The following is a 26,959-nucleotide window of genomic DNA, read 5'->3' on the forward strand; positions in this document are numbered from 1 at the left end:
CTCCCACGTATTTTTTTTTTTTTTTTTTTGCAGAGCTGACACTTCTGCTTCTTTAGCAAGTGCCACTTCTGGAACTACTCTCGTGTCTCTTCCTCTTTTATTTCCCTCAGAGGTTTCACGAGGATACATTTTTTGCATGTATATATGCATGTGTTATTTTTCACCAGTAAAAGTCAATAGCTACCAATGGATAGTTGTGGCTAATTTACTGTGGAATAGCATAACATATTAGGCAGCTGTAGGAACACACATTTATGTTGAATTGCCTGACTGAACAGTGAGCAACAAATAGAGAATAGGGTTATGGGGAATGGGATATGAAGCAGTAGGCTACAACCAGTCACAGTAGTGTTTAAATTAAGCATATTGTTAGCAGGGTAAAACTAAGGGTCCCTTTGAATTTGGCATACATGAACTAATGACAGCAGAGCATCAGTGAGCCATGGCTTCTCCATCCGCGGTTCATAGGGGAGAGGAGAGTGGATGGAAAAATGGAGGATGGCGGAGGCCAGCAGGAGACAACCACATACCAGAAGAGTAAAGTTACAATACATGGAGCAGTGCTCAAAGAAGAGCTCTGCTACCAGTCTCCATCTTTTAGGTTTCGATGTGCATACCCTTGGCTTAGCTTCCTCTACAGAGATTGCTAGTGTTTACAAGAAGGGTAAATGCCAGTGTGGAGGAGCACAAGTAGTATAAGCAGAGTCCTGCTTCTCCCAATACCTAGAGTTTTCATATCGCCCAAAGATAGTGATTACCAAACTTATTTTCTCCATGCTATATTAAAGAGTTATGATAATTAATACTAATAGGATTATAAAATGAGTTTGAAAAATCACAAATTCACTGAATTCAGTTCTGCATTGCTCTGTACATGCATCCTAGTTAGAAATATATATGAATCAAAATTGTATATAATTTTTTTTTTCCTAATTACTGTCTACCCCAGGTAGGTAAGATTAGAGGATGTTAAGAGAAAAAGTTTTAGAAGAAATGAATAGGTGACTTAGGTCAGGCTTAAGTGACCAAAATGTGTTAGCAAGCAACTTCTACCAAATGGTTTCTTTGTACCATAGCATTGCTATCAAGACACTTACAAATTGTAGAAGTCCCTAAAAACTGTGAAAAATCAGATGAAAGAGGTGTAATGTGGCCTTTGCCCCAGTGGACTTACCATACACAGGGTTTGATCTGCAGAATAAGAGAAAACATCTAATTTGTAGAAATAGTCCTATATGAACTAGCACATAGTGGTTGGTGTGTGAAACAGAACATCAGTTCATTAATTGGCCGGCATCAAGCTGACCAGAATACTTAAAATGGCCAACCACAACAGTGAACTTGGTATTAGAACAAGTTGGTTTATCCTAAGCGACTTTTAGCTAAGGTAGCTTGAGTTGTTTTCACATACAAGATCAACACACTAGCCAAAGAAACCTTCCCACTTGAGGCAGCTTAGCAAAGATTCATTCCACCCAGGGCAGTGAGTGGATGCTCTACCAATGTGTGTTTCTGAGTCTTTCCTTTCCGTTTGCTTCCATGGCTCAGCACACTTACTCTCTTCCCACAATTTTTCTTCAAATAGGATAAACCAATTACATCTCTATGTAGTAGATTAGACACACAAACACTATTGTCTCTGAAATGATTCTCAGATCTCTTGTTTCCTTAACATTAACTTACACTTTTATGAACAATATCTTGATTTTCTAATGTGGATGGCTGATGTAGTTGTTTAATTTGGGTTTGATAAATTGAACTCCCTTAGGGCAATCTTATTTATAATTATGTTGTGAGTATCTCACCATAACCCCTATTATCCTAACAGTAATACCAATTAGCAGAAATTTTTCTTATTTGCAAATGCCAACATAAATGTAGAATAAATAAACATGTAATATGTTGTTAAAAATTGTGTATCAACCCCTGGAAGGCAGATTAGTAGGAGGCAGGTTGGTAGAAGGTTGTGGAAGGTGTCAGTATCCAATAGAGATTTTTATCCTACCTTCAGCATGTTTTAACTCTATGAACTTTGACAGGTTATTTAAACTCTCCCTATTTCTTCATTTCAAAAATTAGAGGTAGTGAAAATAATAATTGCTTCATAGAGTTGTTATGAGGATTAAATGAAGCTAATGTTTCTTGACACAAAGTAAATACTGAATCGATGTTAGCTCTAATTATAAACAAAATGATTATAACTCAAGCTGATAAATGTCTCTAAGCATTAAAAAAAGTTTTCCTTTTCAAAAACCTAAAAAAAAGATTCTTATAGCTCTAAGTGCCAATTCTGGTGCCTTATTTCTATTCCTTGTTCTTGACAAAATTGTCTTAGTCTCAAGATCTTTTTCAAATATGTTATAATCATTATAATAAAGACACAGGATCCCAAATTATTTCATTCATTTCTCAAAAGAAAAAGGCTTTTATCTGGAAGTAACAGGTATTTTGGTAGATTACAATTGTCTGGCATTCTCTAAACTTTTAGATCTAAATTACAGCTTTATTTTCCTGACTATTTGAAAAAATTGGGATTATTGCAAGGGGAGGATGGCAGAGAAGGTGCACATTACCAGCGTCACTCCCAATACTTGGCACAGAAGAATCAATTCTTGTCCTCCCAACAATAAACAAGGAAACTATCTACTTAGTACTTCTTTCTCTGGCAATGTGCCTGCTGAGCTCATATCTGCTAGATTACAAGAATCCTAAGAGTCAATCCTAAGATGGAATGAATTGGTAAAAGGTGGACAAAGAGAACGTTGTGTTCCTCTTCTCCCAGTTCTAGATTCTAAATTACTTCCCAGGAGGAAGAGTTATACCTATAATTGGGAGAATGTAAGTCATATTACATATTATCTAATATGATTCACTTCCCCTCTTCCTAAAACTCTAAAAGATGCTAAGTTTCTAGCTACTTGGGTCTCAGCGATCTACAGTTTCTGTGATTTATTTCAAGAAGATTGCATTGAAACCACCCTATCAAGGTTAGGTTTAGATTCTAAATGAATAAAGAAATGACAGGTGGACAATTTTTAGACCCATACTGTATTAGTTCATTTTCATGCTGCTGATAAAGACGTACCCGAGACTGGACAATTTACAAGAGAAAGAGGCTTAATGGACTTACAGTTTCACATGGCTGGGGAGGCTTCACAATCATGGCGGAAGGCAAGGAGGAGAAAGTTACATCTTAGGTGGATGGCAGCAGGCTAAGAGAGAGAGCTTGTGCAGGGGAACTCCTCTTTTATATAAACAATCAGGTCGCCAGGCACGGTGGCTCATGCCTGTAATCCTAGCATTTTGGGAGGCCGAGGCAAGTGGATCACCTGAGGTCAGGAGTTTGAGACCAGCCTGACCAACATGGAGAAACTCCATCTCTACTAAAAATACAAAATTAGCCAGGCGTGGTGCCACGTGCCTGTAATCCCAGCTACTCACGAGGCTGAGGCAGGAGAATCACTTGAACCCGGGAGGCAGAGGTTGCAGTGAGCCAAGGTCACGCCATTGCACTCCAGCTTGGGCAACAAGAGCGAAACTCTGTCTCAAAACAAAAAACAATCAGGTCAATCAGGTCTTGTGAGACTTATTCACTATCATGAGAACAGCATGGAAAAGACTTGCCCCCATGATTCAGTTACCTCCCACTGGGTCCATCCCACAACACATGGAAATTCAAGACAAGATTTGGGTGGGGACACAGCCAAACCATATCACATGCCTTCTTCTACCAGGTTTTAGACCCATGCCTTCTTCTACCAAGAAATGGAGAGAGTTTGAATGTAACACACACCCAATACATTTTCTTTTTTTTTTCTTTTTGAGACAGAGTCTTGCTCTGTTGCCCAGGCTGGAATGCAGTGGCACTATCTTGGCTCACTGCAACCTCTGCCTCCCAGGTTCAAGCAACTCTCCTACCTCAGCCTCCCGAGTAGTTGGGATTACAGGCACCCACCACCATGCCCAGCTAATTTTTGTATTTTCAGTAGAGATGGGGTTTCACCATGTTGGCCAGGCTGGTCTCGAACTCCTGACCTCAGGTGATCCACCCGCCTCAGCCTCCCAAAGTGCTGGGATTACAGGCGTAAGTCACTGTGCCTGGCCCCAATATCATTTTCTTAAGGATGCCTCTTGATAACTATCCAGTCTTTTACATCTTCCTTTATAAGGGCCTATTAGCTTCCTTTCATTTCTCTTCCATGGTATACATTATAATATTCATAATCCTTTGACTAATGTCTTACTTCTATGTACTCTGTTAAAATTCAAGTTCTCTTGTTGAAATTAAAAAGGAAATTATTGAAAAGATTCCAGTATTTGTCCAAGAATGAAGAGCTGATCAACTAGGCTTCAGTGCAGACTAGATCCAGGACAGTTATAGAGATCACAGCAACCAGAGCTTGCCTGTCTTCCAATAAGCACTAGTGTAAAAATATTTAGCTCCACATAATTTCTAAAAATCCTTAGAAAGGGAATCACTGGCCCACTGTGTCTGCTACCCTTCATCAGACCAATAATAATGGCTGACCAGAATGCAAACAATCATATTTAGCTTATCCTAGGGTACGCTCATTTACCTAAATGATGATGAAGAGAGGTACTGGCAGACAAAAGCAATTCCTAGTCTCACTGTAAGTTCCATGAGAACAGGAATTGTGTGTATGCATGTATTTCATGGACATCTTCATCAGTAGAGATATCTGTTGCATAAAGTATGTTCAATAAAAGTTTGTGAATGCCATATGCAAAAATCAACTCAAGATGGATTAAAAACTTAAATGTAAAACACCAAACTGCGAAAACCTTGGAAGACACCCTAGGCAATACCATTCAGGACATAGGCACGGGCAAATATTTCATGATGAAGATGCCAAAAGTAATTGCAATAAAAGCAAAAATTGACAAATGGAATCTAATTAAACTAAAGAGCTTCTGCACAGCAGAAGAAACTATTAATTGAGTGAACAGACAACCTACAGAATGGGAGAAAATTTTTGCAAACTATGCATCTGACAAAGGTCTAATATCCAGCATCTATACTGAACTTAAATTTACAAGAAAAAAACAACTCCCTTAAAAAGTGGGCAAAGGACATAAACTGACACTTTTCAAAAGAAGACATACATGCAGCCAACAATCATATGAAAAAAGCTCAGTATCACTGATAGTTAGAGAAATGCAAATCAAAACCTCAGTGAGATACTGTCTAACACGAGTCAGAATGGCCATTATTAAGAAGTCAAAAAATAACAGATGCTGACAAGGTTGTAGAGAAAAAGGAATATTATACATTGTTGGTGGGAGTGTAAATCAGTTCAGCCATTGTGGAAGACAGTGTGGCAATTCCTCAAAGACCAATGAAATACCATTGGAACCAGCAATCACATCACTCGTTATATACCCAAAGGAATATAAATATTTCTACTATAAAGACACGTGCATGTGTGTGTTCATTGCAGCACTATTCACAATAACAAAGACATGGAATCAACACAAATGCTCATCAATGACAGATTAGATAAAGAAAATGTGGCACATATACACTATGGAGTACTATGCAGCCATAAAAAAGAATGAGATCACGTCCTTTGCAGGGACATGGATGAAGCTTGAGACCATTATCCTTAGCAAACTAACATAGGAACAGAAAACCAAATGCTGCATGTTTTCACTTATAAGTGGAAGCTAAATGATGAGAACACATGGACACATAGAGGGGAACAACATACACTAGGGTATTTCAGAGGGTGAGGGGTGGGAAAAGGGAGAGGATCAGGAAAAATAAGTAATGGCTCCTAGGCTTAATACCTGGGTAATGAAATAATCTGTACAAAAAATCCCCATGACAAAAGTTTACCTATGTAACAAACCTGCACCTGTACCCCTGAATTTAGAAGTCAAAAAAAGTTTGTGGAATGAATTAAGGAAACAATTGACAATGAGATGTCCTTATTAATAAGCAAATTAGGAACTCCTATATATTTTTTTTTCCTCCCTTAAACAGCTATTCCTTGGATTCCTGAGAGTCTACTATTAATGGGATATTCTTTTATGTTATATATTGTCTTTCTTTATTTATTTCTTAAAATTCACATTCACCTTTAAATGTAGTTTAACAAATCCCTTTACATCTTATTGTGAATGTATTAACCAGAACTTTATCTCTGGTACTGGATATTCTAGGCATCGGAGTCTAAGGAAATGATAAAAGAATGCTTGGAAAAAATGGCTGGAGAAAGCAAAAACAAAGGGACTAAACAAAAGGCATAGGATTCTTGCAAAGAACCAGCTAATATAATACTGTATATTTATGGATTTCTACTCTCAAAATCAAAGCAGAAATTCTCAAACAACCAATTATTTTCTTTCGACTCAACATAATCATTCTAGATTTAATGATATTCCAGTTACTTTTCCTGGGTATAATTATTCCTAATAAACATAACACTGACATGTCAGAGAACATATATTTTCAGAAATACTGTTCAATTTTGATTGTTGGTGAATTTCAGACACTATGCCTTCCACCAAGCCTTGTCAAGCCTGCGATTCTCTTCTCTTTGGCAGTAATGTTTGGAATGGGGTCCCTGCCCTGATGATTCCAAGACTTCTGATATCTGGCCCTAAAAATCCTTACTATGAGGTACACTAGGATTTACTATAACATAAGCTCTGTGAGACTAGAGCATTTCTTTTGTATACAGTCTATATAATATAGTGCCATATAAATAATCATTAATGAATACATGCTGAATAATGGGTTAAATCAATAAATGAATAGATTTACTCAGAGAGCATTTCTTAGACCCAGCTCCCATAGATTTGGATATTGATCTAGGATTATCATACACAGTGAATGAATGATGGGAACACTAATAGTGAGAGTCTGGAAGCTTCCAATTGATGCAGTAATTTCCCCTTCAGTTCAACTGATATTCTGCCAAATGAATCAAAAGGCTTTAGAACATAAGTTTGACTTAGCTGAATAAGGTTACATTTGGTAGTTCTAGAATGCCTTCATAGCATTCATAGTTCAAAGAACTTTGTAGTTCATAAACCAGAAATTATCTTGGCTCTAACTTTATGGACAAGGAGCCTTGGTCTTTTGTTTCTCCAGGGTTCCAGTTATAGTAAAAGTAGCAAAGTAGCAGAGAATAATTAAAACCCAGAGCTCCTTATTCCTTATCCAGAGCTCTTTGCTTCCTTTATGACTGAGATACCATCTGATCTAAATGGATAGATTAAACATAAATTTCATTTTTCTTGGTTAGTGTTCTTGTTCACTGATATAGAAAATTGAGCAATCAGTTTTTATTAAGGTAAAGTTTATGATAGCTTTCCCAATGATGACCACAGCTGAAGTTGTGGATGCTGATAATCTTTTACTGCTTTTAATAACTCTATAAGGAAGGGAAAACAAAACTCACATCTACTGTGAGAAGAAGAAGAAAAGATAACTTAGAAATTGAAGAAACTGGTGGTTACTTCAAATGCCTTCTCTTGTATCCTTGAAACCTAAGAAGAAGTTCTAAAACATTTGTTCAGGCTTTTAAGTTATCTTCAAAATTCCCCAATCCATTTGGTAAACAGTGAAAATAACTGTCTTAGAGCTATAAAATCAGGTAATTGCATTACTTGAATCAACTAGCTTTAAAACAAACAAACAAACAGAAAAACCTTGTAAAGAAACTTTCTCTTTACTGAATATTTTTACTGACACTCGCTATTGGTCCCATGACACAGCCTCTTTCCCAATTTCTTCCTTAACTGTTGACCCTGTATATGAAATAAACTGGACTTCCTGTTGAACATTGATGTACATAAGCTCAATTCTTTAAACACCTCTGTGGCCTGTGAGCTAATACATTCTTTATTCACTAGTGTTCACCAATTGTTTTCACAGGATAGAATATGCACTCTGCCTAGGCTAGCTGAAGATTTATCCAAAGCTAAGCTTTCAGAAAAGTCTTTTGCAATCATACCCTATGAGCCTACAGCCCTTGCTGACAAATGCAGTTCCTCTTAATGAGACATTTACCTAAACCCTAATAACCTAATAACCCTAATAACCTTAATGAGACATTTACCTCTTAATGAGACATTTATCTAAACCCTAAGCATTAGTAAAGAGTGCAACTGTACTAGATTATGGGGCGCAGATTATGTTCCCTCCCCATCCTACCCATACCCTGAAGGATCCCTAATATCCCAAGGACTTCCAGCCCATTAGCCTTAAGTGATCTATTGTATCACAGGTGTAAATTGCCTGACTTTTAAAAAATATAATTAATCAGCTGTAGGAGATCTTAACAGCTGGGACACAGAACATATGGCTAATAGAAAAGCTAATACAAAAACTACATATTCTTAGAGCTTATTTGTGCCAATGTAGGAAAAATCCTATTCTTTACCCCCTGAAACTTGACAGTATTAGTTATTTATATTCTGTCCCATAAAGAAACACGTGTAGACACAGGGCTAGAACTTTCCTTCAATTCCAAGGGTATAGATTTATAGTGTTAGGTGTTTCTAAATCCCTTCATATGGAAAAGCTTCTTACTCTGTGTACGTGTATAACTCAGTAATTGATGGTATGAACAATTATATCAAAAAGGCTATTAAGTTACTTTTTTGTGTAAGACCGCACTCTAAATTCTATGAAGCAGCAAAAATATTTCAATGCCCCATGTGCATTATTCATATTTGCTGTAAAAATGTGGTAAAGGGAGATACTAGATTATCTTGAATCTTATATTGATATTCAAATTGAGATATTCTAAAGAAGTGCAAGTTATAAAAATAAGCTTGGATGTGACAAAAACTAAGATTGTCTTTGAAGAGAAGAATGTTAACGTGGTTCATTTAAGAAACTTTACATTTAATAGCCTCATTTATTCCTTATTTCCATTGTGATGGGAGTCACACATGCTGGCTTTGTGATTCACACCTGGCTAGATGTGATGATGGGGGAGGTTTGCTTGCAGAAGTGCCACTGTATTTCTACAGACATGTGACAGATCCCCTCAAGACAAAAGATAGAAATTTTAATTTTTTTTTCAAATTCGGAAAGTATCTCCTATGAACACCACGTCTTAGGCATTTATTTAAGCAAAATTTACACACTACTGATAGAGCCTTCATTATGTTTGTGCTATTACCTCTTTTATCTTTTTAATAATAAATATTTATATTGTGCTTTTGTTATTCGTTCTGTTGCTCCCCTCCTCCTACCTTCGTTCTTTTTTTTTTTTTCTTTGAGACAGGGTCTTGCTCTGTTGCCCAGGCTGGAGTGCAGTGGCATGATCTCGGCTCACTGCAACCTCCACCTCCCAGGCTCAAACGTTCCTCCCACCTCAGCTACCTGAGTAGCTGGGACAACAGGTGCGCATCACCACACCTGGATAATTTTTTTTGTATTTTTGGTAGAGATGGGATTTCGTCATGTTGCCCAGGCTGGTCTGGAACTCCTGAGCTCAAGCAATCTGCCAGCCTCGGCCTCCCAGAGTTCTGGGATTACAGGCATGAACCACTGCACCTGGGCCCCCCAATTGCATTCTAATCAGTAAATATTTACTAGCTTTCAGAAGTTATTTACTATTTCTTAAGGATTCTCTTTAAGGTTCACAGAAATATGGAGAATGTGTAAATATTAGTTGTTCCAATGAATCCTAATAAAAGTTATAAAACTAGCTACTTCAATTTCACTGCAATAGGCTGATTTCCACACTTCTAATTTCAAGAAAACATATAGGTCTATTATTTTGTTAATATATAACCAACATTATTAATGATTTTTCCATAATTCTTTAATAGAAATGTTATTCATTATATGCATAATTTGTTACTAGTTCCCTCTTGCACAAAATCAATGCCTATGTATCTTTAACACATGTAGGGATCTTGGCTCTCTTAGAATAGCTCAGTAATTAAGGTCCTCAGTGGTCATGGATTTCATTCTAATGGAGGACATTTCTCTTTTAGTTAGTACTATTTCCTGTTACAGAATCTGGCCCATTAACTTTCTTACTGCACATGGCTTAGACCTTTTGGATGTTCAGAACATTTAAAATGATTTGGGAAAAGGAGAGTGGTAGAGGGAGAGAAATAGCAAATTATAATATATCCAAGTATTTAAGTCTTGGCTTTACTACTAAATAGCAAACTACTCGACCATTCTTAACCTTGATTACTTCATTCCTAAACAGTGGTAATAACAATAATTCTTATATTTTCTAGGAAAATTATTGTATAAAATAAGTGAGATAATATATGTAGAAATATTTTGAAAATTGTTAAAGGATGTACAAATATAAAGTGGCCTCATCATTATATACAGATTTCCAAATAAAATAAAATATATACAGTTTGACTAAATAGTCATGTCTTACAGAAAAGTCAGGGCCTAAGCAAAGTTATGAAATTATTGAAGTGTGATTAGATATATTAATCAGGTTGGATTAGGTTATGCTGCACAATAAACTCAAAACCACAGTGGTGGCTTAGAACAAAAGGATTTATTTTTTCTTTCAAGGTTCATGTCCTTTGAGAATTTTCTGGGAGACCCAAAGCAGAGGCTGAATGGCCACCTTCTGGAACATTGTATTACTACATCAGAGGGAAAATGGACAACAGAGGGCCTTTATGCTCTGGTACGAAAGTGGCAAACGCTATTTCCATTCACATTGCTTGGCCAGAACTAGTCATACAGTTCACCAACAATTAGGGCCATAGGAAATGCAATCCTACAAGGTGTGCAGAAGGTGGAGAGCAGGAGCGCACCTCTAATGACTACCCCATTAAGATTTGAGAAGATTCCTAACTTACAGAAACTATATTCTATATTCTCCTTTTAGGAACTCTCCCCTTCAGATTTAACTCACGTATCATTTTTGTAGAAATTTAAAGATTTGTTGATAGAATGCAGAATTGTAACAATAAACACACACCCACAAACACACATGCATGCACAATGATAGAAGATTAAGGTATTTATTTCCCTAAAAGACACCTCTGTTTTAACAATTAACTCTTAACAAAAATCTTCAGAAATCCAGTGGATGAATTGTTGTTCTCTACTTTTTGGCATTTGGGGATTTCGTTTGCCTATTCCTGAGTTATTTTTAAGCAAATGAGACTACCTGTCCAGTTCAGATCACAACAGAGACAGGCTTTGTCCTCTTTTATGAAACAGAAAGCTGGAATAGGTGCTTTCATTCTTATCTTTGAACTAGCACCACGTCATGGATATTTAAAGTGTTCTGAGGGTTCCTTCTCTCAAACTGGAAGCTCAGAGATCTATATCTCAGGGAGTTAATGCAAATACTGACTTAGAATAATAAAACGAGAAGGTAAAAAGAAACAAATGTATTATTGTCATTTCCCTGCCATTTTTCCAGCCATTGTTTAACCAGATGGTTCATTTGAAGTGTTGTTTATGTTTTTGTGGTTTAAAATAAACTCTGTATTTTTCCTTTGTTGTTTTCTTTAAAAATATTATTGTTCATTTGATAGTCTTTTTTCAAAAATGCAAGCATAAAATAATAATGTGTTCTGTACATAATAACGTTCTTTCATAGTTTTTAAAATATTGTGAATTTTCAAAGGCCAACATAAAGCAAACCAAACCAAAGATAATATTTGCTGAAAATTGTTTGAGAAAAAGATTGACTATTTTTTTCTCCCAGGAAAAGCATACAATATGGCAAGTGACTTCCTACTTCCTTGAAAGCAGTGATGGTTGATTGGTTCTCTGAAGGACAGTGACCTCACAGTCCTCTAATAGCCTAATATATAGTAATCTAAGAGTCCCACGGAATTTTTCAAGCCCTTAATCCAAGTGAGGGCAAAAGTTAACAAAAACTTAACAGTATGTGATATGTAACAATTAAATATTGTGTGTGCATATGTGTGACAAATATTATGGCTGAATGAACATATATGAGACACACAGAAAATTTTAACAAGGTCTCTCTGCTCCTAAACAGCAAAATTAACAAGTATCCACTTCTGTATTCTTTTTTAAGTTCCAGCTTCACTGATGATTGCTAGTTTGGCTAGTTATATTTAACAAAACATATGTAAAAATACTAAGTATTTAAAAATTAGTAAAATTGCCTTTCTAATCAAAATACATCTAATTTTGATGATATCCAACTTTCAAACCTCTTAAACGCTCTCTTAAATTTAACAAAGTATCAAAATATTTGTTTAAAAATCATTTTTATAGTAAATTACTTAAAACTTAATTTTATAAGTGCAGGTTTATAGATTCTTAGGAGGCATACACAAACTTCAGAAGTTTTTTATACTTTTGTTTGATTTTTCATAGATAATCTAAAACTTTAATCTGTGATCAAGTTGAATTATTTATTGTTTGTAAAGAGAAAACCTTTCATTTCAGTGTGATTTGCAATTGAAAGACATTTTAATTGAATATGGTTTTAGTGTCTTAGATTATTCAATAAATTGAGAACTAATATCAATAAAATAAAATAGTGTAGATGGGTGGAAATGAACAGAGGAGGATTTATGTAAATAATCCATATGTGCTAAATGAAGTCATATGTCATAAGGATGAGCTATAAGGGGGAAGGTTTTTCAAGTCTTAAGAGAGCAAAGTAAAAGAGAAGGGATTCAGCATAGGAAACAAAAATTTTTGTTCATGTTCAATTTAGAAGAAATGCATTATAGCACACAGTATTCGTTTCAGGTTGAGATAAGATGTATTATATTACATAGGTACAATACTGTGCTTATCCGTTGGAGTAAATACAAATGCAAGATTTTTGTTGTTGTTAAAGCGTTATTTTTTTGTTAGCATTTGAAGGTTACTATAATTCTCTTGAACTGTTAAGAATTAGACAGAGAAAAGCTTAGAAGCTGGAAATTTTAAAAATCACTTTTACTACTATTAAAGACAATACTATGCAATGTGGTTTACGTCTATGGACAAGGGGCTTTCTGATACCTCATGCCAGAAATGGACAAGCTACCCTTCAGTCACTGACCCTCTGGTTCAGCACAGACCTCGCATTACCCCAGCAGCCATCTCCCCTGTAGCAGGCAGGGGTGAAGCCTGAGGGATGTTTCCTTGGGAATGTAAAAGGGTAATGGAAGTGGGTGGACAAAAGGCCCAGTTCCTCATTCCATACTCCTATCAAATTAAATCATTCTTTCTCTCAGGAGGAAGAGTGAATGTGAGTATGTAGAACGGCTAGGAGGGCTACTTAGTGGAGCTTCCCTCTTACGAAAAAAGAAAAAAGAAAAAGATTTTTAAAAAGAGAGCTGTAGGAAAGAGACACTAACTGCTATCACTCCCAGCCTTAACTTTAAAAATTAGTATCTATTTTGCAGATGTTTCATTACATTAGATTGATTAGACCATCAAATAATGGTTTGTGGTTAAAAGGTGTTAATTAACTATAAAATAAAAATATCACAGTCAATAATGATCAAAATCACAAAAATCAAAATAATAAAAAGTGGGACATAGTTTAAGCAAATACGTCTTTTCATTATTAAACTCAATAATAGAAACACTATATAACAAAATAATGTTACTTAGCATATTAAATTTGTTATTACATTTAACTTTATAGGAGTTATAGTTTTATCTATATTTAATTTGTTAATCATTTTCACTTTAAAATATATGAGATCTACATGCCAAAGGAATTTTAATTAGTGTTTTTGTTTACACTTAACTAACATGAAAATTAAAATAACCTGAATAAAACTGAAATTCATAAAAATGCTCTTTCCTTAAAAGAAAATTTGAAAAATTATTTTAAAAACACTAGAATGTTCAAATTAAGCACCACACTGTTTATTCAATTATAGACATTATCCATATAGATAGACACCTATTAGAGTTTCTGCCATAATTTTGAAAGACAGGATCCTGAATGTTTAAATCCCAAAAGATCAAAATCCCTAGAGTCTAAAATTCTGAAAATTTTAATTCTAAAAGATCAAAATCACAAAAGTGTAATTCTGCAAAAGAGAATAAAAAATTCTTTAAAAGACATTTATTTACATTTTTTAAGGATTTATCTGAGAAACACAAAAAAACACCACAGAACACTTCTTAGACCACTTTATACAGTAAAATGTGCAATAATAGCATATATATTTTTGCAAGCATAACCACCCAGGTATACTAATGACAGTCTCGTGAGTATAACATTTATGAGCAGATGAACTGTTTTCATAAAGAAATAGGTCAAATGGTGAAATGTATAAGCACATATTACTATGGTTGGTAATTGTGTACACCCAGCTTTATAACCACAGTCATCTAAAACACCATCATGGACAACTTACGCCTTTGTTTTGTTTTATTTGAGACAAAGTCTCACTCAGACTGGAGTGCAGTAGTACAGTCAGATCAGGGTTCACTGCAGCCTCCACCTCCTGAGCTCAGACAATCCTTCTGTCTCAGCCTCCAGAGTAGCTGGGAACACACACATGTGCCACCACACCCAGCTATATTTTTAATTATTTGTAGATATAGGGGTCTCACTTTGTTGGCCAGGCTTGTCTCCTAGGCCTAAGTGATCCTCCCACTTTGGCCTTCCAGAGTGTTGGGATTACAATCATGAGCTACTACGCCCAGCCCAACTTAAATCTTTTTACCAGAGGGACCAAAACCCACAATGGCTCAGCACAGCATGTGCAGTCTCCCAAAGAGCTGAGATCCTGAGAAGTTTTATATTTCACAAATGCATATGTACAAAAAGACATCTTTTCCTGTATTGAGGAAGTTTCAACTTTTTTATGTATACATACAATACTGTCACACGAAGTCAATGTTGTGATAAAGCACTTTTGTGGCATGAAATTTGCAAAAAAAAATGCAAATGACTTCTGGCAAATGCAGCATTATTTCGCTAAAAGTTCCTGGGATTTCATTTGCTGGAAGGAATGCCAATTCAGACAAATGGTGCATTTTTAAACTGAAGTGTTCATTCTTGCTCTATCACATGGCCAATCCACTCATCTGAGCTTGCCACTAAAGGCAAATAAAGACAATAACAAAGTATTAGTTCCACCTAATATGATGCAACTTTAGTTGATGAGACTTCTGCCTAAAACCCAAAATGCAGTAACCCCTTTCCCAGAATTCAGCTTTCAGGATTTCAACTTTCAGAATTTTAATCTTTTGGAATTGTGAGTTGTGGAATTTTAGACTTTAAGGATTTTGATCTTTAGGGATTTCAACATTCAGGATTATGTCGTTTGAGATTGTGTCTTTCAGGATTATGACCAGCACCAATCTATTCATATGTGGATATATTGACTTGAGAGACAGCCAGAAAGAGAGAAATGTAGATAGACAAAATGAATTAAAATTTGCATTATAGCAATAAATATTTGCTGACACGATCAGGGATTATAATTAATAAAATCAGGGTTCAGTGGTGATTTATTTGGAAAATGAAATAAATGCTATCATTGACTTGTAAATTGTCTTCCATCTTTTGCTAAATTTCTCCCAAGGAAAATCTGGAGGGTGAACAAGACAAAGTGCAGATCATCTTAAGGAACTTAATGTTTTCACCACAGCCTTCAGATGAAGACAGGTGATTCAATGACCTCATTGTGACTGCTTTCATTTTATAGTGTGAAAGCTCACCTTCAAATTAAAAAAAACAATAAAATATACAACACTAAAAAGTGTATGCAAGACAATCAATCATGTGGCCAGAAATTGGGATTTTATTAAACATTTAAAAGAAAAATCCTGAAGGATTTTAATCAAGAAAGTAAGATGACCTGGCTGTTGTATGAAGAACAGATGGTACAAGATAAGAAGTGGAAAAGGAAAGGTCAGTTAGGAGGCCATTGCAGCCGTCCAGGCAGAAGAGACGTTCAGGATTAGAATCAGGACTAAGGTGAAGTTCAGGAAGGATCTAGACAGAGAGGAGAGAGGTGTAGTTAATGGTGGTATGAAGAATGGCCATAGGGTTGGGTGAAGTGGCAAGATTGTGACAAAGTATTCCAGGAATTGGTCCTACCCACTCCACCAATCATTTCCCTGACATTTTTCTCACTTTTAACTTTTTCCTTCATAGCATTGCAGCAATCGTAATGATTTATTTGCACTGTAAATTGTTTAATGTCCAGCTATCCTATTTAACTCTACATACCATAAGGGTGAGTACTGTATCTGTTTTGAATTGTATCCTCAGCTTGTAGTTCGGTGCCTACTACAAAGTAGGCTTTCATTAGATCTTTATTAAAATAATAAATGAATAAATGCACCTTTCACCCAAGCTGTATGGAGAAAATACGTAGTAGATAGTGTTAAGCCTTATATAGGCTGCCTTGTGTCAATCGCAAAATTTTAAGAAATGATAACAAAACATGGTGTTAAGTTAGATGTTATTTATATATCCCAGGCAATATTTAGTTTAGCCCCAATAAGTTTCTTACATCTTTACCAGAAATTGTACATATGACCTAAATTATAGCTTTTTTTTTTTTTTTTTTGTGACGGAGTCTCGCTCTGTCGCCCAGGCTGGATTGCAGTGGCGTGATCTCGGGTCACTGCAAGCTCCGCCTCCCGGGTTCAAGCCATTCTCCTGCCTCAGCCTATAGCTGGGACTACAGGCGCCCGCCACCATGCCCGGCTAATTTTTTGTATTTTTACTAGACACGGAGTTTCCCGTGTTAGCCAGGATGGTCTTGATCTCCTGACCTCGTGATCCGCCCGCCTCGGCCTCCCAAAGTGCTAGGATTACAGGCATGAGCCACTGCGCCCGGCCAAATTATAGCTTTTAACTGTATAAAGTCTATGTGTGCCTCATAAGTCCCTGATATCAGTTATCAGAAAATTTATTTTATTCCTAGGAAAACAGGAATAATATGTTCTCATTTATGCTGTCAGGAGGAGCTAGTTTAGAGGTGGAATTTAAAGAGTCTATTTTTTCCCCTTAGGACTTATTTCTAACCCCTGGCAGTACAGCTAGCTTAAAAAAAAATTAGGCCTTGATAATAGTGTTTGCAAGGAGCATGTCAAAACTATTTAGGAGAATAAAATCTAAAGATAGCATTAATAATTAATAAGCAATGATAAATTGGAAACTGTATAACTCATTCTCTTTTATCTATTAAGTCAGTTCTCAGGTCATTTATTTGATATCACTTTGTTAACCTACTTTTGTTATCTATGTGAACACAGTAAAACTATAATTCTTTAAAATATTTCTCATGATTCAGAATTCCATCAATTTACTTCTCTTCCTCTTTCACAAGTCTAAATTAGTGAGATTTCACTGTAATTTTTACCATTAATTAAGACCCAAACAATAATGATTATTTGATCTCTATATTTATTAGATCATTATTATTAAAGGCAATAATTCTTTCTTTTTTTTACTTTCCATAATTAAATTATCAAGAAATTGCATGTCAATTGTATAATCAAATTATCAAGAAATTTATTGAGACATAGGCTTGATAATAAGTTTTCTATGAAAATACTTTGATTAAAAACATAAAGTTCAATAAACTAAATATATTTAGCTTTTAGAATGCAATTATTTACATTGAATTATAATGAATAAACTGGTATTTATTTTTCATAACACTTGCCATTAGCCAACATTCTGTTTTAGCATATGCTTATATATAATGTGCATATATATGACATACAGGCTTAATACTGATGAAAATATGAATGGATTATACAGCATGTTAAAAAATTCCGTAGTAATATTTTCTCTCCTTCCTATACTAATTTAAAAGGACATTTTCAATTTTTCATTCTTTTATGAAATAAATAAGGTTCACACTAATCTGTCCCATGTAGTCAATTACTATAGTTAAATTTCTTATTAGATATCATGAGATTAATAGCAGTGTTCTAAAAAGTATAGAGTTGCACATATATGAGAACATGTTTTCTTTTTGGCCATTACATGATCATTCCAGTGATAGATATCACGGATTAGGAGCTAGGCTTTGTGAAATAAAAAAAAAAAAAGGATTAAATATTATAATCTAGTTGGAATAGTGAAATTGCTAGTTTCCTCTGATTAAAAAATTGTAAGCTTGTCTCAGCTATGAGGAGGTAAATGCTGCTTAACAAGGATAGCAATGCTTGGAAACATAATGAATTCTCTAGATGCAAATAAATTATCCTTATTAGGCAATTTGTTCTTTTCATTGTTTCTGTTTATTATTTCACTTAGTAATGAATACTATAGCCAATTTGCAAAGTAATGAACAGTTTTATAACACTAATAAAAAGAAAACAGGCACAGTTAAAAAAAGAAAAAATGGAATTTTACTTGGTATCTTTTATAGTCTAGAAATAAGCAAATTTCTAGTTCTAGAATTTATCAACAATTTATTGACATTTTGCCCTTTTTTACCTTTTAGAATACATTTTCCAGAGTCAGCATCTAGTTGAATATTATTTTATTAAAACATTTGCAGTATTTGCAAGGCACCATTTCTCATGATACAACATTAAAGCTAAGTAAATACACAGAAAAATGAAAGCACCAAGTTATTAAATTATGATTGCAGGTATGTCCTTAGCAGGGGAGGTTTGATCAAGAAAGCTACTTGGATTTAATATGCTCTTGTCACATATGTTTAGAATTAATACATACCATGAAAAAATGGATATTATTATTATTTTCATCAGCTCAGCATACCATAACAACATACTATAGGCTGTGTGGCTTAAACAAAAGAAATTTATTTTATCAGTTTTGGAGGCTGGGAAATCTAAGATCAGGGTGCCAGCATGGTCAAGTCTGGTGAGGGGGCTCTTTCTAGCTTGCAGAGTGCTGCCTTCTCCCTATGTCCTCACATGGTGGAAAGAGAGTACAACCTGTCTAGCGTCTCTTCTCATAAGTGCACTAATCCCATCATAAGGACTCCATCCTCATGACTTTATCTAACCCTAATTACCTCTCAAAGACGCCATCTCCAAATAACAGTACATTTGGAGTTAGGGCATTGACATTCAAATTTTGGGGGAACACATTCACCCATAATAGTAATATATTCCAAGAAAAGTCACTAAGCAAAAGGCAAGTGTCACTTAAAAGGGAGAGAGAGAGGAAGAGTAAAGGAGAGATTGAGAGAGGCATTGAGAAATGGACCTTTCTCTTTTATATTGAATAAAGATTCAATTTGCAAAAGACTGACACCTCTCATCAGTATGAATGCAATAGCAGGTAATTCTAGACATGTATATCATATATGATAGAAAAGGTAGTGAGAAGATTTAGTAAATAGCAGATTCACAAGCTTGCATTGGCCATACCATGTAAAGGACAATTATTAATACTTCGAAATATCTAAACTTGCTTAAAAATCTTTTTAAACAGTAGTTCTATCTACTCCATAGACTATTGGCAAAAATAGTCTTAATAAGGTGCTAAGGAGCTTCTGTTCCTGCCTTCAAATTTGCTGGAAATAAACATAACAGAATTTTACTTATAGAATTTTGGAACCAGAATGCCTTTATTCATATAATGGGAAACTAATGCTTTGTATCCACTTGAAGAGGTTAATTGTGCTTCCTATGAGACTTTTCTTGTAGAAAAATATGACAGTAAAAGAAGAGCCCAGGAGGAAAAGAGAAAACGTGGGAATATAAAAGAAACAGACAAATGCCAAGAGAAAGAACTTTTCCATAAATTCCTTTTCATAAATACCTTCCTTTGTCTGAAAACTGAATAAAATCAACTTGCCTGTCTGGATCCTTTGCTTTAATTTCTCAGAAAATGGAGTTCGAATAGGTCTCTAGTCCAGTGTTTTTGGCAAAAAATCATTGTAAATCAGGTTATTATTTCAAGAAATAGCTTAATTTAGTGTTTCTATGTATAATTTTCTTGCAAAACAAAAATAAGTAAAGTTATATACTATTTTATTAAATGTGCTTTTGTTATAATTTCCACTCACTTCTCAAAATAAATTTTAATCAGGCATGACTTTGCTATGTTGGACAATCTGTAGAAACATATAGTCTTTCTTTGTCAACATCATGGTATTCTGGTTTACAAAATGGTGAACTGTATATGACTGGAGATCAACTAAATTAATTAAAAATAAATTTTGAACAAAGGTAAAATCCCTGTAATTAGTATGTTGTAGAAGGAATAATAATCCTTGGTAATAGCAAGACTTATGTAACTTTCCAGATTTTCCTGTAAAAATGTAGAAAGAGTTGGAAATGTTGGACAATTATCCTAAAGAATTAGTACAGTCATCTTCTCAGGTTTAAGAATTATATTTTAAGCTAAAATATATAGAAAAAGACAAAGAAGAGCAGCATTCCAGCTGTGATTTTATGTCTCTTGCAGCTGTGTCCCACCTGCCCCAACCATCAGTAATTTGGATGCTGGGCATTCTTGGCTCAGTAATGCACTTGTTGGAAAATGTTAAAGCAATTAGCAAAGACAATCTCAAACGAGAAGACACAGAAGAATAATGTCAGTAAGGCTGAATAAAACATTATTATCTTAAAACTTTTGCTTATTCCTTCTGTATAATATTAGCACAACTAAAAGGACATGCTCGATTTTGCCTGCAGTGAGCTATTTTTAGTCCCTCAATTAAGCTCCATTCCAATAGTTATTATCATTAGTTAGCATTTGCATAGCAATATACATGTGTTAACGCAAGTGCTTTGCAATGATTTTTAGAGATTTCTCTTCTCTGTGGTCTTATGAGGTAAAAGTTAATCTACATAAGATTTACAGGAAAATACAACTAATTATATAAATCCTACATTTATGTCGAAACCACCTGCAGTTAGCTTTGCCACAAGCCAACATAAATTGCAGTTCTAGCTAAATCAAAAGAAAGGTGACTAATTTATGCAAGGTCACATCTGGAGTGAGCCAAAGACCTGGGCATAAAACTCTGTCCCCTTTATTCACGATCTTGTATGCTCCCCCAATAATATCATAAAGGTTCTGAATCCAACTGGCAATAAAACCATAATGTGAACATATGCAATTAAATACAGCATCAGAACAGCCACATATTACTGACCTTGCATAATACATGGCAGCCGTGAATACCATTAGAAGTGAGATCCAATCCCCAAAGGCCAAGGAAATTGGAGCCTCAGCTCCAGGGTTGGATAATGCCCTATTGAGGGCTGACTTTCGTTACCTGGGTCAGGTTAGATGGTTACAAGTTCCACACTGCTTTTCTGGTGATCCCCTTAATATAAAATTAAAATAGAAGCCATAGTCAACATATGTACATGCCAGTGGCTCTTTAAACATTAAGCTCATTTATTAGGGGAAAAAAAGCCTCAAAACTAATAATTATGACTGTTAAAAATCTTGAAGGCAATTCTTTGAACACTCAGAAGCTTACAGTTTCTCCTCTTTTGTGTTTACTTCTCAGAATCTTCTAGCTGCTGTTCCTGAATCAGAGGATCTCCCAAAAGGTCTGCTTGGCTCCCTCCTTCCTCTTATTTTATATCAATAGTAAAGATTTGCCTATATAAATATGATAAATCCTTCATTTCTTTCCTCTGTGTTTTTACTTTAATGAGAAAGGAAGATTGGAGACTAGGAATTATACAGTAGCTTCTGTTATTTTCTCACTGAAAAAAAACTTTAGATTTTTTTCTATATGTTTTCACATATAATTCCTCATTTCAGGGGGTGGGGAAGCTTGGCATTTACTACTATCACCCTTTGTTCTATTTACTAAAAAGGAAAGACATTTAAAGATGCTTATTCTAAAAATTTTCTCTCTAATGTGTTATCGTAAAAAGTCCTAATGCAATCCATATTAAAATGCTTTTAGGCCAAGCATAGTGACCCACACATATAAGGCCAACACTTTGGGAGGCTGAAGTGGGAGGATCGCTTGAGCAAAGGAGTTTGAAGTTGCAATAAGCTACAATTGCACCACTAGACTCCAGCCTGGGCAACAGAGTGAGATCCTGTCTCAAAAAGATAAATAAAATGACATAAAAATGCTTTAGGAGGAAAGGAAGAAAAATAAGTTAATATAGTATATGTAGGCCCACATACATCTTAAAAAAATCTGAATTTAACAAATTGATATTGTCCCAGGTGACAGGATCTCAGTTACCAAAAATATCTTCTGTATCCCAAACCTTAAATTCTTAGTCTCCATTGTCACCTGTCACAGTGTTTTACAAATCTTCATACCTTTTTTCTAAAATATGAAGTAAAACTTCAGTTTGAGAGAGACTCTCCAAACCCACAGACAGAGTAATCAAGGACTCTCAGGTTCTGAGAGTTCATGGCCTCCTGACACAGTCCCCAGGATCAGTCCTCTCCTGCTCTAGAGCCACTGTTTGCATTCACACTTATGTTGCTACTAGACACACAGGGTTTTCTGTGGCCCAGTGATGATCACTGTGCTCCTGAGTTGTTTCTCCAAGTCTCCTTGCTATCAGTCAAATCTAGCACAAGAACCATGAAAGGGAAATCCCTGTGCATGTGTATGGCTGCCCCAAGTCCCAGGGTACTCATCCTTTTTTCTACTATAATTGGTTGAGCTCTCACACTATGTTCCTACATTGGTCTCTGTTTCTAGGTTCTCACTAGTTTCGCTCATGAGACCTCAGTCCCAATTGAGGGACTGGACCCCTATTTTGGGTTGATGATTGGGAATCCCTGTCCTCTGCTCCTACAGGGCCTGGAGACTAAACTGCTACCAAGTGACCTCCCTGGAACCCTAAGAAGTGAATAAATTTTCTAAATGCTGAATACCTCCCCTTGAAGTTCTGCTGCCTGAGATTCTTGTTATTACTTAATATCACTATTAACAAAAATATTATAGGCTATCTAGGAACTACTATAATGAGTGAATTCATACATAAGATATAGTGCCCTTCTCTGACTCCTTCATTTGCTTCTACATAGTGGAGACTATACAATCCTTGAAATAAAAACTATGACCTTCATTATTTCACACTCCAAAGCCTAGCACTATTAGTGCTGTGGTTCAAGGCATAAATTAATGAATTCCCCCATGTGATAGGTTAAATCATGGCTCTCCAAAGATGTCCATAACTTAATCCCATCACCCTGTGAATATATTACATTGCATGGAAAAGGAACTTTGCAGACATAATGAAGTTTATGGACTTTAGGAAGAGTAACCTGAATTATCCAGGTTGGCCCAATCTAATCACATGAAGAAGCAGAGAACTTCCTTTGGCTGGAGCCACATAGGTAACAGTAGAAGGCAGAAGAGGAACAATGGGAACAATGATGGAAGTTAGATTTCAAATATAAGAAGGCTGTGCTGTAAGAGGTCATAAACACAGACACAGAGAGACCTCTAAGAGTAAAGCGTTCCCTGCTACTGACAGTTAGCAAGGAAGTGGAGATTTCAATCCTACATCCATCCACCAAATTTGGCCAACAATACAAATGAGTGTGAAAGCTGATTCCTCTCCAGAGCCTCCCATAAGGAATGCAGCCTTGCTGACACCTTGATTTTAGCCTGGCGAGACCTATGTTAGACTTGTGATCTATAGGAACTGTGCTCTTAAGCTTGTGGTTATTTTTTACAGCAGCCATAGAAAACTAATACACCCGATTTCTGGTTATCTCTGTTGCAGGCTCCTAGTTTGGGTTATGTCTTAAATCTGCTCTCTTTCATATCCTCTTGGACAGCATGCCTAGGAGGAATAATTGTTAGAGGAACCAAAGAATTTCCCAGTGTAGGCTAATTTCATACAAAATGTTTCTTTCCTTTGAATATCTTCTTCACAAATGAAAACCTGAATTTTCTAATTACAACAAACATATACACTTCAGTCCTTGATGCTTTTATTCCAGAAGCTGTCAAAACTTAAAAGTACATTATATCTGCCTGGAGGGCTTGTTAATACACACATTTCTGGGCCGTAGCTCCAGAGTTTCTGATTCTATGAGTCTTATATAGGTCCAGTGAGTTTTCATTTCTAGTAAGTTCCCACGTGGTGCCAATGCTTCTGGTTAGCTGAACATCCTTTGAAAACTACTGTTTAGTAAAGTCACATAATTCTTTTGTTCATAAAATATTAATATCTTTTATTCCTGCTCATTTTTTACCTATTTCCACGTTAATATTTATCTGGGTATGTGCCCTTCTATTAAGAGAGTAGAAAAAAAGCAAAATAGATTATTGATTTCAGTAAATTTTTCTGATGATAATGTAGGTTATTGAAATTGAAATTATTTGGAGATTACCTAAGTCAACATTTCTCAATAGAGGTGCTCTTGGTATTTGCAGTGAGACAATTCTTCATTGTGTCAAATTCTATTGTATATTCCATGTACTGAGGAACTTACTACCTCTGACCCCTTTCCACTAAATGCTCATAGAATTTCATCCTCATAGTGGTAACCAACAATCTGGCACACATTCCCAGATGTCCCTGTATTGGGTGTGCAACACTAATTGAAAACTATAAATCTATTTTATTCAAGTTTCCATGTGATTCTTCCCTATATTAGTAAGGATTTTCAAATTTTACTCTCATGTTTTATTCATAAATACTGGTTATTCTAAATATTTTAATTAATAGAATATATTACTGAATGAAGTCCCTGAGGCCACAATCAAGAAGAATATGTAGCTGATACCATGAATTGGCTCACTCAGAAATGCGTTCCATCCTCTTTCAAGTGTGCAGAGGCTGCAAAGTAAAGGCCACATTTACCAGACTCACTGAGGTATCCCTATATGGTTTAATGTCCACCAATGAGATGTGCCATCATGACCTGGAATTGAGGGAGAGACATACATGAAGAGGAACTGAGCAGAAAGCATCCATTTTATTTGTGCGTATTAAGGTAATATTGATATGTTTTGGAGCCAGAAACTGTAGCAATAGGTTCCTAATTTACTAGCCAACTTTCTGATTCCACCAGTTACCATCATTTCTGGGTTAGTGGACTCCTGAGTGGTCCAGTTCTACTCTATGGCTTTTGGATCCTTTCCTGGAAGTTGTATGACTTTAGGATTTATTGCTCAAGTTCAGCCTAGAGTCAACTTCATTTGCATTCCCCCATATTCTATGAGCCATTTAATAGCCAGGAATAAACATTCTTATGTTCCAGCCAGCTGGAGTAGAGTCGGCCCTCTGTGACTGAACTCTCCTCAATATAGAATACAACTAGAACTAAATAATAGCCAAGAGAACGCCTATGAGTGTTTGTTTGTTTTTAAATCTAGAATCAGGGTAACTTGAAAGATAATTATTCCCAAATCCATGCATATAACAAAAAGTTATAATATGTTTTTAATAGTTTTTCTTCATAGAAAACTGGTGACAAGTAATGCAGACAAGAATAAACAAATTTGACTATCAGTGGGTTTGGTATTATAGACAAAATAGTTTTCAGCTTTGTAAATTCTGCTCTCTTCATTTTTCCTCTACTCCAAGCTGTCAAAGTGGAAGAAATCCTATCATTAAAGAATGATCTGTTTGGGTTTTTCAGGCCTTTCAATGAAAATGCATTTCTAAGTATAATTTAAAGAGACCTCAGATAGAATTGACCACTTTTTATTAGTGCTCCACAGTATTTAAGAATTTGGAAGAGAAAAGCTAGATTTCATGTCTGGATCAATTGGGACACTGAACTAAATCACTGAAAGTGAAACTTGGAGCCGAAGTAGCCCTGAAAGTTAGCCAGCCCCACCTGCCTCAACCTAAAACAGGCACACATCCACAAATATACAGCCCTCAACCCTGGCCCTTGGAATGCAGAGAAATTCTGGTGAGCTTATTGGATATTCTAAATGTTTTAACACTGGCTTATCAACCGATTTTATGTGGTGTTTAATGGGCAGGGTTATGCTATGATGATACCTGTTTTTCTCTCATAGACGTAAATTCAAACTCTAATGGTGTCTTTTCCCATAGAGGGCCAGCACCAGGAAAGAGTTAAATTATGTAATGTTTACCTTTGTTACTTTTACTATTTTTTTGATGTTCTTATTTTACTAGTGTTCTAAATTATTGATTTAAAATACATATATCTATTGGTTTCTAATTGTCCATTTTCTTATTTTTATACATACTGTACACACAACCCACACACACAGATGTGCACACGGGAAACTTGTGTGTAACAGGTTACTAAAGGTTTGGGGCTTGGGAAGTAATACATTGCTGCAACAAAACTAAATGGAACATAAAATATTTATTTAGTTCCAAATAATTAGATATTTATTTAAAATATCTAATCTCTTTAGTTATTTCCAAACTCATGCTTTTGTCCAGCATTCTATTCAGCTTCCCTGTTGACTCCTCTCATTGCTTTTTTTTTTCCCCTTCCTCTTTTTTTTCAGTATTCCTTCCCTTTCTTCTCTGCCTCACTCAGGGGAAAACAAACAATCAAATCAAAGCAATCTTCTATTTTCAGATATACTTAGTTCTCTTTGGTCCCTACCTCCAAATTCAGCAGACTGGTTGCATATTCTGAGAATTTATCTCAGAATTCCAAGATCTCTATCTTATATTCTTTGATAATCTGAGTCGGGGAATTCAGGAGGGTCAGGGGAGGAGTAGGAGGATTGGAGGAGGATTTCATAGTTTCCAGTTACATAAAGCTTTGTCTCTCAGTTGTTCATTTTGGAATAATATAAATAAATTTTAATTGTATGGTGAGGTAGCAGACATTTCAAATTAGAGTGAGAAAAAATAGCTATAGGCTTTATAATACAGGAAGCACCAAATTAACTTTAGCTGGTATTGGTAAAGTGATTTCTTCCGTCATGTATCTTCCTACAAGCAGCTCAAATCCTCATCTCTCCCTATGTAAATGCTTTCAAGACATGTTTTCATACCAATGAATTTCTAAAGGGGTATTCACACTTTAATTTTTTATTCTAAGGCTCTAATGCTATTTATTTTCTTTATAAGGTTTGATTTTATTCTACTTTTTTCCTTCGGTTTAATCGATTGCTGTCCTGCAATCTCTCATGACTTATATTATTGCCAAAA

Source organism: Hylobates moloch, unplaced genomic scaffold (genome assembly GCF_009828535.3).
Source record: "Hylobates moloch isolate HMO894 unplaced genomic scaffold, HMol_V3 SCAFFOLD_2, whole genome shotgun sequence".
NCBI classification, from domain to species: Eukaryota; Metazoa; Chordata; class Mammalia; order Primates; family Hylobatidae; genus Hylobates; species Hylobates moloch.